Here is a 14,684-nt window from a genome sequence, read left to right on the forward strand (position 1 = left end):
TTACAGCCCATCGACTTAAAATTTACTAGCAGTGTTGTTGAGAAGCAAACATTGAACCAAATATAGATTGCAAATTCAAAGTCTGATTGACATGCGGAATATAAAATAAAAGCAACAACGATACAAATTTTGTCCTAAAAGCGCGTTGTACAGATTAAATATTATTCAAAATTGTGTTATGGGTAATTATTTTAATACATAGCGGTGGTGTCATAAAACCTTCAGGAATATGCAGAAGATATATAAACTTTGGTAACTAATGCGTTAGACTTATAGCTTCAATGATTGCATATAGACGACATATTGCTTAATTTTAAATAAATGTACAATATAATGATAATAACAATAACTCTTATTGTCATGGCTATAGCGTTTTAAAATGAAATTGTAAAACTCACATGCTTTTTTTTTTATTATTGAACAGGGTTTTAGTAGTGCGCATACGTTTAATATAAAGCGCAGAAACGTACTTTGGTCATTGCGTTAACAGACCAATACAATTGTACGAAGAAGCATTGATTTCTTGTATTCATTTTGCTAGATCTAATTACCGAATATCCGCATGTTCTTTACAGAGCACCGCCATTAAATTGGAATAGGAGGATGTGGTATCCTATTATATTCTGTTTTTCAATTTATTCAGAAACACATTGTATTGCTAGATAATAAATTTTAAATTGGTGAAATTAATCTTCATTATAGCGCTTACGTGTCGTTATACCAGCGAGAAAAATAGACACTCCCCTTATATAAGGTAACATGATAAACTTATAACTAAAGTGACTTTCATCTTTCATACACTGTTACAGTTCATTTCTTTCTTGCTTCCGGGTCTCCAATTACAATATCTGGACATTGTTTACTATCATATATAAATTATAAGCTTGCCATCTTTGATAATTCATCATAAAGATTTTTTTTTAACAATCAAAAAGTAAAATCACAAAAATACTGAACTTGGAACATTCTAAACGGAAAGTCTTTAATCGAATGGCGAAATCAGAAGCCCAAGAACATCACACAATTGAATAACAACTGTCTTATTACTGACAATCGAACTGGTAAAAATGGGATACAATTTCTAGCAATTTTTTTGCAGAAAACGGCTGTCCGATATTGCATATTTAAGGTATTTTGTGTAGTATATATTTAAGTATAAATCACAAACATACTGAACTCCAATGAAAATTTAAAAAGGAAAGTCCCTAATCAAATGGCAAAATCTAAAGTTCAAACACATAAGACAGAAATACTTTTAAATATTCATTATCTGAAACATAGTGGGATTGTTTATACAAATCTTTCAACATTGAAGTGTTGACAGCAGATCGTTGATAGTCTTCGTTGTTGACTTTAGATGAAATATGTTATATACACTTTTGTCGTTTGTTGAAAGCCGTATGTAGATTCCGGATGTTTTATATCTCTGCATTCTGATCGACATAAATACCCCTTGTCTGATTGTAATGAAAATAAGTTAGACATATACATTATTTGGGGTAGAATTCCGAATGGCTTTAACTAGTAGAAAAATACAGGAGACTACACTGAAGTCAATAAAGGTAAATCAATATTAATCTTGCAATTACGTCGTATAGCGTTGACGTAAAATATGTGGATAAACGTACATGATGACTCATGAAGATGTTGACACTATGTTATGCGGAAGCCGATGAATGCTATTGAAGTGGATCTCAGTAGACACTGTAAATATTTTATTTATTTAAGATAAAGAATAAAGATATAAACAGCTGACCTTCAATTTTACATGTATAATACATCGATCTTATTCTTTCATCCGAAAGCTTTATCAAAGGTCAATGCTGACAACAGGCGTGGTTAAATTATCGTACGTCCTCATTTTTTGGTAATACATTTTATATCTATTCGAGACAACTACCGGCAGATCTTCAGTGGGGGTTAATGGCAGAAACCACCTTTTTCTATTTTTAGCTCATCTGGCCTGAAGACCCAACTTAACTTTTTTCATCACTTGGCGTCCGTCTCGTCCTTCGTCGTTAACCTTTTACATTTTGAATTTCTTTTAGTAAAACCATTGAATGGGATGCAATAAAACATGGCAGAGGTGCTGACCAAGTATTAATACTGTGTAGCTGATCTATCATCCAACATGGCCGCCAGCGGCGGAATTTGTTTAACATATGATCCTAGGGACAATACATACAAATGGATGGAAACGAAATAATATATGAAATGAATGTTCCTTATTATGTGCTTTGTATGTAATCTATCATCATAAATGGTCGCCAGAAGAGACTACGTTAAACATAAAATCACATGAACATTACATATAAAGGTTTTCGTTTATAGAACCAATGAATTTAATGAAACCAAACATGAATGTTCCTTATCAGGTGCTGATCAAGTGAAACCCACCCATCAGTCGCGATGGCCGTCTGATAGGTATTTAGTTAAACATAGGACCCTACGGGAAATACATACAAATGTCTTCATTTAGAGATCCACTAAATTATAACATGAAATTTTGTTATGAGGAGCTGACCAAGTGTTGTAACTTTGTAGACGATCCATCATTAGATGACAACAAGCGGAGGCGGGGTGGGGGAAGAGGTGGAAGAGATAAGACCATATGGGAAATATATATATAATTGTTTTTGTTTTAGAATACCATTTAGTGGAATGAAACCAAACATAGCATGACTGTTCCTAATTATGAGGTGCTGACCAAATGTTGCTACTTTAAAGTCGATCCAATATTGAAACAAGTTTGGCATCAATTTATCATAGTGTATCTGTTATGATGTAACTCTATTTTTGCATGATTTTCCAAACCAAAGTAGAATCAAATGAGCGATACAGGCTCTTACTAGCCTCTGGGTTTTGTAATCGAATGGTATCGGGGACAATCGGGCGAGTACCCCCTTTTCTTGATTGAATTGTAATTCTGGATCTGATACTAACATAAATGTCATAAGATACTATACATAAAATAGCTTCGTTTGTTGTTTCTCCGTCCGGGCAGTATCTAGAACGATTGCTTGCTCCACACATTATATCATTTCGATGATGGCTGTTTTCTGTAGTTAAGTCTTTAGTTTACTATGTTGAACTTTCTGTTATGTTGTTAGTCTTTTTGAATTTGGAATTTTTTGTTTTGCAGTGTCGTTTGCAGATTGTTTTTGATCTGTGAGTTTGAATATCCCTTTTGTAACCTTTTGTCCCACTGTTTACCGACAGCGTAATATGGGTTTGTAATATATGTCTGTTTCAACAGGACTGATGCATAATTAACATTTTAGAGAGATATATTGAGTCATGTTTCCATATAAAACAAAACACATACCCAATGCCAAGTTATTTGGGGTTTTTTTTCAAGACTACGACATAAACATGTACTAAGTACACATGTTTGCACCTGTCCTAAGTCAGGAATCTGATGTACAGTAGTTGTCGTTTGTTTATGTAATATATACGTGTTTCTCGTTTCTCGTTTTGTTTATATAGATTAGACCGTTGGTTTTCCCGTTTGAATGGTTTTACACTAGTAATTTTGGGGCCCTTTATAGCTTGTTGTTCGGTGTGAGCTAAGGCTCCGTGTTGAAGGCCGTACTTTAACCTATAATGGTTTACTTTTTAAATTGTTATTTGTATGGAGAGTTGTCTCATTGGCACTCACACCACATCTTCCTATATCTACTAAGTACACATGTATTCATTATAATACAAAAGCGTGCGTATTCAGTACTACATTGTCAAAACATTTAAATGACAAGTTAAGATGACGTATTATCTCTGTAATTAAATAAAATGGTAATAAAACTTATTCCAAAATCTACATCGGAAATAGAAATCATGCACTCATTTCTTAACGAAACATTTTTTACGCGTAACAGATATTTTAATTTCAAAGCTACCATTTAAATAAACAATAAATAGTGCAATGATCACGGAAAAGGCGGATATATGAAAATACATTTATAACCCGTTTATGAAAATGACTACAACAATATAAAACAAATTCGTGATTTGAATCTTCCAAATAGGGTTAATAATTGGCTTTATGTACTAGTATACTTTTACACCAGTTGGCATTGGAATTCTCATTTGTCAACGATATATTGATGCCATTTATTTATCCTGCATAAGAGATTAATTCCATATAATATACCATGCTATTTTAGAGATCCTTACTCCTATCATGTCTAATGCCTATATATACAAATACCCGTTGGAGGATCTTAATATTGACTATTTTAAGCTTAAATCTTTTGCCTATTCCCAATTTTTGTATAATCGCTCTGGCCACATTATTAATTGTGATTTGAACATCGTCAATAATACACCTCTGGATCTACAACCGAAAATCGTAATTTAAATCCTAATGGATTCATTGTAAGATTTAGCCAGGCAGTGTTCTAAATGCAAAACAGAAGACGCGAATATTCTTACTGAAAGGATTACATGGATTAAGGATATAAGTAAAACCTAAAAAAAAAATTAATTGGTAAGATTGCGACTTTGCAGTGATCTCATTCATGTCTGCTTTCAAAACGTTAGAATAACAATATGACATCCTATTATGTCTGTTTTGGTTTTTTCACTCATCGTTGTAAATATAATGGCATTTGAAGCGACTGTTACTGAGAGGTTGAGCTAGGTACAAAACTAAGTTCAATCAACAATTTTCTACATTTGAAAATGTCTGTTCTAAGTCAGGAATATGACAGTTGGTATCCATTCGTTTGATGTGTTTGAGCTTTTGATTTTGCCATTTGAGTAAAACTTTCAGTTTTGAATTTTTGTAATAGGTGAATATTTTTGAGATTTTACTTTTTTTTATACTAACATTTCAAATGTTAGATTACGGAAATACAGTGTTATCATTCAGCACCGCTTTCAAGATGTCAGAATGACAATATGTTAGACTAACTTTTTCGAATATGTTAGATCATACAAATGTATTTTACCCAAATGCAAAGCCAACTTTATTGAAAACTAGTAATTTACATCTTCTTTTTGCGTAGAAAAATTGTTTACATATTACAACAAGTATATATCAAGCAATTCAATTTCTAGAAGCTTCAGCATCAATGAATGTAGGATATTTGAAATTATTCCTTCGTTTTGTTCAAGGTATTTTTGTATAATGTTTGGTTCATGTTGATTTTAGCTTTCCAGTTGTGTTTAGTAGACCGTTGTGTTGTCATTCCGCCGTGTTTGGGTTTTTGAAATTGTGTTAGACATACGAAGATGTGGTAGGAGTGCCAAATGAGACAACTCTCTACCCAAGTTATAATTTATAAAAATAAGCCATTATAGGTAAAAGTACGGTCTTCACCACGGATTTCACACTAAAAACCAAGCTATAAAGGGCCCAAAAAAACTACTAGTGTTAAATTATTCAAACGGTAAGAACCAACGGCTAAGTCTATATAAAAAAACAAGAAACACTAATGAACCACATCAACAAATGACAACTTCTGAACATCAGATTACTGAGTAAGGACATGTCCAAACTATTGCATCGGGTTAAAACGTTATAATGGTATCGAACCTTCATCCTTATCTGAATAATAGTGTAGCATCACAACATAAAAAGACACACTTTAAAATATAAAATGAAATGGCTGAAATTAATCAATAGACATATTAACACAAGTGAACATACACTGAACAAACAAATGATTTAAGAAAATACAAAATCAATGATAAAAAGGTTGAATAATTAAACAGTAGTATAGCGCTGTGAAATGTTAAACAATTTAAAGAAACATACAGTTCAAATTCAGAAAGGAAATATGTTGATAGAAATAATTTTGATGTTCATAGTACGATAAATAAAACATTTATAGTTAAACCAAACACTTATCAAAGCTGGTATAAAGACCAGATATAACACTGAATAAGTTAATATTGAATTACAAAAAAGCATTAAGAACAGTATCAACAGGTTAAATTAACAAGAAAGTACTTTTTAAAGAGTATTCCCAGTTGTTGACAGCTAGTTAAAAGCCAACAGTAATTAAAAATAAAAAGTCATGCGTAAGAGACTGCAATCAAATAAAACACAATTCAGGATAGTATTTTAACGTCATGGCAGTCAAATAAGACATGACATGTGCAATACCAAAAATAAATGTATCGACAGATAGTAGGATAGTTTTACTATTAGATAAAAATGAACGTGGTTGTGTCTTTATATATCACGTTTCTAAAGAATACACATTAAGTTATGTTTTAATATGCTGATGGAAAAATCGATAATAGTGCCATTGTAAACTATATTCAAAGATCTAATTAAAAGATTATAAGTTTCTTTGAAGGTACAATTAGTTTATAGGGATCTCATTGTGATATCAACGCTTTTAGTAATGTATCACCGTAAAATTTAAGATTTGAAATACCGTTTTTAATCCAAAAAAAATTAGAGATACAGCCAAATTTGCCTATCAAATCTTTGTATCTATGAAATAATTTAGTAAAAGTGGTCAGTTTAACTTTGACTTTTTGTAACTGTTTGTATGTTAGTGAAGAAAGTATAAAGATGTCATACTTATAACTAAGTCAGACAGACTCGCGTTTCATCTACAACGAAGTCATTAGTAGCGGTAAACTGTATGTCATAGTAGGTAAACTTATTTTTTGTAACGGCATAAAGTCATCTATAATTTTACTGGTTGGTAAATCGCAGGTCGCAATGTGCATTCTAACTGTTGAGTTATATTTGTTTGACACTTATTTCTGTTAATACAGATTGTATGTGATACAATCTCGAATACAATTTTTAATTTACTTGTTATGCTCTCAAACAATAATACTTAAAATGTTAATTTGTTTTATGTTTTTTAACTGAAAGTACATTTTTTCCATACATTGTACTTTTCCATGGTTGTTGCATATTTTGCTTACATATTTCTATTGATATTTTGTTCATTTGTTTTTGATAAATTGTACGCCTACGAGTACTTCTTGTCTAGCCATTGGAATCAAAGCACAATTGCGTCATTTGTCCTTCATGCCCATATAAATCTGTGCATTTAATTTTTAAGGTATATATTAGCAAAAGTGTAGGAAATTGATAGCATTTGCTTAGTTTGTATTAGCAACTTTCAGGACAGTTTTTATTGAAACATTTCTCATGAGACCCTGCTTTTTACAAATTAACATTACTTAAACTTTAAAAGATGTGGTATGAATGCAAATGATACAATCTTCCATCAAAGTCACAATTTTTGAAAGTAAACCATATAGGTCAAAGTACGGTCCCCAATTACACCCATAGGTTTCAACAATTTTACATATTTTCATTGATACAAAGCATGTGCATGCAATATTTAACGTAAAAGTACATCTGTTAGCACGTTCTTGACAGTTTCATACTCTAACTTTACTGTAACCAAGTGAAAAAGCTATAAAAAAAACTATGACAGAGTGAATAAAATTAATTGAGACAAATTCATTTTTCGATGACAATGTTGTTCATATTTTGTAAATACAGCTACAACAATAGTTGAAAGACCATAATTGAAAGAATTAGATATCCACGCTATTTTTTGGAAGATTTTTTTTTATGTTTTTAACCTTTGTTTATTTTTTTCCTAAAATCATAACATGACTAGACTTTCCTTGTAACAGACTACTAAAATGATATTGTACCCTTGATTACATATGACGTGGCTCTGTTATGTTATTGTTCTATTATAATGCCATTATGTTATTGTTCTATTATAATGCCATTATGATATTGTTCTACTATAATTTTGAAAATACTTTGAACGACATAATTATTTTACTCGTGTAGTGGTATTAACCATATGTGGATTTTTTACAATTCTTAAGGTAGATCATAAGTAAATGTTTTTTGAGACAGAATTTTCTTATAATTTGACAAAATGAAGATTTTCCTATGCTGTTTTCAAAAATATAATAAAAAGTATGGGTCACCGTGCTATTTTTCAAGCTATGATTCGTTGAAAATTGCCTAAATTTGGTTAGTTTGTTCATGAAAAAACAGTGCATAAAAAAAATTCTATGAGATAGAATTTTGAAAAAAATTGTGAGAAGATAGGTTTTATAATATGTTTTAAGAAAATAAAAAGAAAACATGGGGTCACCGAACTTGTTTTCTTGCCACAAGTAAAAATAAAAAATTTCCCTATTAGCCCAGTATAAATTTTGTGCTAAAAGAGTTATCTCCCCTTAAATGGCTCATTTGAAAAAAATGATTTAAAAAACCAAAAACGTTGATATTTGTTAAAATATTTTGAAGAATACAATAAATTAGCAAGTTTTCTTTATATAAATAAAAGTCTAACCATTAAATTGCAAATCTGTTTCCAAATTTGCTGATTTGGGCAAATAACTAGACCGATTTTGTACTGTGATTGTACAATCCAAGATGGCGGTATACCATCAATCTACCTTAAGAACTTCTGGATAATTTTAAATCTCGATCTTTTTCTGAAATTAGTTCTAACACAACTTTTGATTATTCAACCCTGTAAACCACCATTCCCCATGTAAAATTATAATTGTGAAATTATTTTACTTGTAAAATCATTTTATATTTCTTCCGGTGTGACGTTTACATTCTGACGTTAAACACGCGACTCTACATTAGAGTTGATGTGAGTGCAGTCACAGGACTTTAAATATTTCAATCCTTCATGAGTTTATTTAAAATACATATATAAGTATGCAATGAATCTGGTTGTTAAATTTGATAGATGCTTTTTGTGCTTCTATGTTAAATATGTGTTTGTTTTTATTGTAATTAAAATTGTGACATAGTAATGACTGATGTACACCTATTTTGACAATTTTGCCTATTATGTCTGTTATGTTCAAGCATCGTAGTAAATATAATGGAATTTGATGCGACTGTCATACAAGTTAGAAGTTTAGCACTATAAAACCATGTTCAATTCATTATTTTCTACATTTGAAAATGCCTGCACCAAGTCGGGAATATATCCATTTGTTTGATGTGTTTTATCATTTGATTTTACCATATGATTCGGGAGTTCAGTATTTTTGTGATTTTACTTTATGGTACATGTTGAATAGTAAATTGTTAAATAAATAAGCCTTATTGATATATATTTGTGTATTACATCGTTTTTTAATTTAGATTCCTAAGAAACCTTAATTTCTGATAAAAATAAACGGAGACTCTTCAATGGTAGGATGCTAGTGAAAAACATTGTGAACAGCAGAAGTGCAATTTGTGGTTAAATGGAAAAAAATATCTGACACATATTTAATTAACTTCTCTACCAAACAAATGTTGCTGTTTTTTTACTATTTTTTTTATTGACAACACGTTTGTAAAGTTTAGAGGATTTACTTTTCAACAATCAGTTGACATTCATAAAGAACCAACTGAGCTGCTCTCGTCGATATACTAATCATTCATATTAATTCCCTATAAGAATGGAAAGAAGCTATCATCAACCTTAAGCTTCTCTTTCAAATATAGAGTTGATGTCCTCGCACTAGATAATTCAAAGTTTGGTGAATATATTGAACACATCTATCTGTTTCAATTTGAAATGTTGGATACCATAGATCTAGTAACATCTGCCTAATATCTTGGCATATGTTTGGAAATTAACAATTCGGGTTAAGAACAAATCTTACATTTCATACCATTGATTAAAAGAAGGTTGCTGATTAAAAGGAAGAGATACAATGAGTTAAACAAGGTAAATTGGTAAAACTGAAGTCATCCCTTCGAAAGTTTAACTGACACAATCACGAACGGGTTTAACGATATTAAATATACGCATCACAAATAACCACGGACCTGCCCACTAATTTTCGGATTTGTTGTCACATAAGCAACACGACGGGTGCCACATGTGAAGCAGGATCTGCTTACCCTTCCGGAGCACATGAGATCACCCCTAGTTTTTGGTGGGGTTTGTGTTGTTTATTCTTTTGTTTTCTATATTGTGTCATGTGTACTATTGTTTGTCTGTATGTCTTTTTCGTTTTTAGCCATGGCGTTGTCAGTTTATTTTCGATTTATGAGTTTGACTGTCCCTTTGGTGTCTTTCGTCCCTCTTTTTCAGCCCATCGACTTAAAATTTACTAGCAGTGTTGTTGAGAAGCAAACATTGAACCAAATATAGATTGCAAATTCAAAGTCTGATTGACATGCGGAATATAAAATAAAAGCAACAACGATACAAATTTTGTCCTAAAAGCGCGTTGTACAGATTAAATATTATTCAAAATTGTGTTATGGGTAATTATTTTAATACATAGCGGTGGTGTCATAAAACCTTCAGGAATATGCAGAAGATATATAAACTTTGGTAACTAATGCGTTAGACTTATAGCTTCAATGATTGCATATAGACGACATATTGCTTAATTTTAAATAAATGTACAATATAATGATAATAACAATAACTCTTATTGTCATGGCTATAGCGTTTTAAAATGAAATTGTAAAACTCACATGCTGTTTTTTTTATTATTGAACAGGGTTTTAGTAGTGCGCATACGTTTAATATAAAGCGCAGAAACGTACTTTGGTCATTGCGTTAACAGACCAATACAATTGTACGAAGAAGCATTGATTTCTTGTATTCATTTTGCTAGATCTAATTACCGAATATCCGCATGTTCTTTACAGAGCACCGCCATTAAATTGGAATAGGAGGATGTGGTATCCTATTATATTCTGTTTTTCAATTTATTCAGAAACACATTGTATTGCTAGATAATAAATTTTAAATTGGTGAAATTAATCTTCATTATAGCGCTTACGTGTCGTTATACCAGCGAGAAAAATAGACACTCCCCTTATATAAGGTAACATGATAAACTTATAACTAAAGTGACTTTCATCTTTCATACACTGTTACAGTTCATTTCTTTCTTGCTTCCGGGTCTCCAATTACAATATCTGGACATTGTTTACTATCATATATAAATTATAAGCTTGCCATCTTTGATAATTCATCATAAAGATTTTTTTTTAACAATCAAAAAGTAAAATCACAAAAATACTGAACTTGGAACATTCTAAACGGAAAGTCTTTAATCGAATGGCGAAATCAGAAGCCCAAGAACATCACACAATTGAATAACAACTGTCTTATTACTGACAATCGAACTGGTAAAAATGGGATACAATTTCTAGCAATTTTTTTGCAGAAAACGGCTGTCCGATATTGCATATTTAAGGTATTTTGTGTAGTATATATTTAAGTATAAATCACAAACATACTGAACTCCAATGAAAATTTAAAAAGGAAAGTCCCTAATCAAATGGCAAAATCTAAAGTTCAAACACATAAGACAGAAATACTTTTAAATATTCATTATCTGAAACATAGTGGGATTGTTTATACAAATCTTTCAACATTGAAGTGTTGACAGCAGATCGTTGATAGTCTTCGTTGTTGACTTTAGATGAAATATGTTATATACACTTTTGTCGTTTGTTGAAAGCCGTATGTAGATTCCGGATGTTTTATATCTCTGCATTCTGATCGACATAAATACCCCTTGTCTGATTGTAATGAAAATAAGTTAGACATATACATTATTTGGGGTAGAATTCCGAATGGCTTTAACTAGTAGAAAAATACAGGAGACTACACTGAAGTCAATAAAGGTAAATCAATATTAATCTTGCAATTACGTCGTATAGCGTTGACGTAAAATATGTGGATAAACGTACATGATGACTCATGAAGATGTTGACACTATGTTATGCGGAAGCCGATGAATGCTATTGAAGTGGATCTCAGTAGACACTGTAAATATTTTATTTATTTAAGATAAAGAATAAAGATATAAACAGCTGACCTTCAATTTTACATGTATAATACATCGATCTTATTCTTTCATCCGAAAGCTTTATCAAAGGTCAATGCTGACAACAGGCGTGGTTAAATTATCGTACGTCCTCATTTTTTGGTAATACATTTTATATCTATTCGAGACAACTACCGGCAGATCTTCAGTGGGGGTTAATGGCAGAAACCACCTTTTTCTATTTTTAGCTCATCTGGCCTGAAGACCCAACTTAACTTTTTTCATCACTTGGCGTCCGTCTCGTCCTTCGTCGTTAACCTTTTACATTTTGAATTTCTTTTAGTAAAACCATTGAATGGGATGCAATAAAACATGGCAGAGGTGCTGACCAAGTATTAATACTGTGTAGCTGATCTATCATCCAACATGGCCGCCAGCGGCGGAATTTGTTTAACATATGATCCTAGGGACAATACATACAAATGGATGGAAACGAAATAATATATGAAATGAATGTTCCTTATTATGTGCTTTGTATGTAATCTATCATCATAAATGGTCGCCAGAAGAGACTACGTTAAACATAAAATCACATGAACATTACATATAAAGGTTTTCGTTTATAGAACCAATGAATTTAATGAAACCAAACATGAATGTTCCTTATCAGGTGCTGATCAAGTGAAACCCACCCATCAGTCGCGATGGCCGTCTGATAGGTATTTAGTTAAACATAGGACCCTACGGGAAATACATACAAATGTCTTCATTTAGAGATCCACTAAATTATAACATGAAATTTTGTTATGAGGAGCTGACCAAGTGTTGTAACTTTGTAGACGATCCATCATTAGATGACAACAAGCGGAGGCGGGGTGGGGGAAGAGGTGGAAGAGATAAGACCATATGGGAAATATATATATAATTGTTTTTGTTTTAGAATACCATTTAGTGGAATGAAACCAAACATAGCATGACTGTTCCTAATTATGAGGTGCTGACCAAATGTTGCTACTTTAAAGTCGATCCAATATTGAAACAAGTTTGGCATCAATTTATCATAGTGTATCTGTTATGATGTAACTCTATTTTTGCATGATTTTCCAAACCAAAGTAGAATCAAATGAGCGATACAGGCTCTTACTAGCCTCTGGGTTTTGTAATCGAATGGTATCGGGGACAATCGGGCGAGTACCCCCTTTTCTTGATTGAATTGTAATTCTGGATCTGATACTAACATAAATGTCATAAGATACTATACATAAAATAGCTTCGTTTGTTGTTTCTCCGTCCGGGCAGTATCTAGAACGATTGCTTGCTCCACACATTATATCATTTCGATGATGGCTGTTTTCTGTAGTTAAGTCTTTAGTTTACTATGTTGAACTTTCTGTTATGTTGTTAGTCTTTTTGAATTTGGAATTTTTTGTTTTGCAGTGTCGTTTGCAGATTGTTTTTGATCTGTGAGTTTGAATATCCCTTTTGTAACCTTTTGTCCCACTGTTTACCGACAGCGTAATATGGGTTTGTAATATATGTCTGTTTCAACAGGACTGATGCATAATTAACATTTTAGAGAGATATATTGAGTCATGTTTCCATATAAAACAAAACACATACCCAATGCCAAGTTATTTGGGTTTTTTTTCAAGACTACGACATAAACATGTACTAAGTACACATGTTTGCACCTGTCCTAAGTCAGGAATCTGATGTACAGTAGTTGTCGTTTGTTTATGTAATATATACGTGTTTCTCGTTTCTCGTTTTGTTTATATAGATTAGACCGTTGGTTTTCCCGTTTGAATGGTTTTACACTAGTAATTTTGGGGCCCTTTATAGCTTGTTGTTCGGTGTGAGCTAAGGCTCCGTGTTGAAGGCCGTACTTTAACCTATAATGGTTTACTTTTTAAATTGTTATTTGTATGGAGAGTTGTCTCATTGGCACTCACACCACATCTTCCTATATCTACTAAGTACACATGTATTCATTATAATACAAAAGCGTGCGTATTCAGTACTACATTGTCAAAACATTTAAATGACAAGTTAAGATGACGTATTATCTCTGTAATTAAATAAAATGGTAATAAAACTTATTCCAAAATCTACATCGGAAATAGAAATCATGCACTCATTTCTTAACGAAACATTTTTTACGCGTAACAGATATTTTAATTTCAAAGCTACCATTTAAATAAACAATAAATAGTGCAATGATCACGGAAAAGGCGGATATATGAAAATACATTTATAACCCGTTTATGAAAATGACTACAACAATATAAAACAAATTCGTGATTTGAATCTTCCAAATAGGGTTAATAATTGGCTTTATGTACTAGTATACTTTTACACCAGTTGGCATTGGAATTCTCATTTGTCAACGATATATTGATGCCATTTATTTATCCTGCATAAGAGATTAATTCCATATAATATACCATGCTATTTTAGAGATCCTTACTCCTATCATGTCTAATGCCTATATATACAAATACCCGTTGGAGGATCTTAATATTGACTATTTTAAGCTTAAATCTTTTGCCTATTCCCAATTTTTGTATAATCGGTCTGGCCACATTATTAATTGTGATTTGAACATCGTCAATAATACACCTCTGGATCTACAACCGAAAATCGTAATTTAAATCCTAATGGATTCATTGTAAGATTTAGCCAGGCAGTGTTCTAAATGCAAAACAGAAGACGCGAATATTCTTACTGAAAGGATTACATGGATTAAGGATATAAGTAAAACCTAAAAAAAAAATTAATTGGCCTAAGAAAACTCATTTAAAATTCAAAATTGTAAATATCTCTGTGCCAAATATGTTGTCTTCGTTGCTTGCAGATTTATTATAAAAACACAGCGTGTGTGTAAAACCACGGTATATAACTGCTTAATAGCGGGATACGGTTTACTTGGA

The sequence above is a fragment of the Mytilus edulis genome, chromosome 13 (assembly GCF_963676685.1).
Source record: "Mytilus edulis chromosome 13, xbMytEdul2.2, whole genome shotgun sequence".
Lineage (NCBI taxonomy): Eukaryota > Metazoa > Mollusca > Bivalvia > Mytilida > Mytilidae > Mytilus > Mytilus edulis.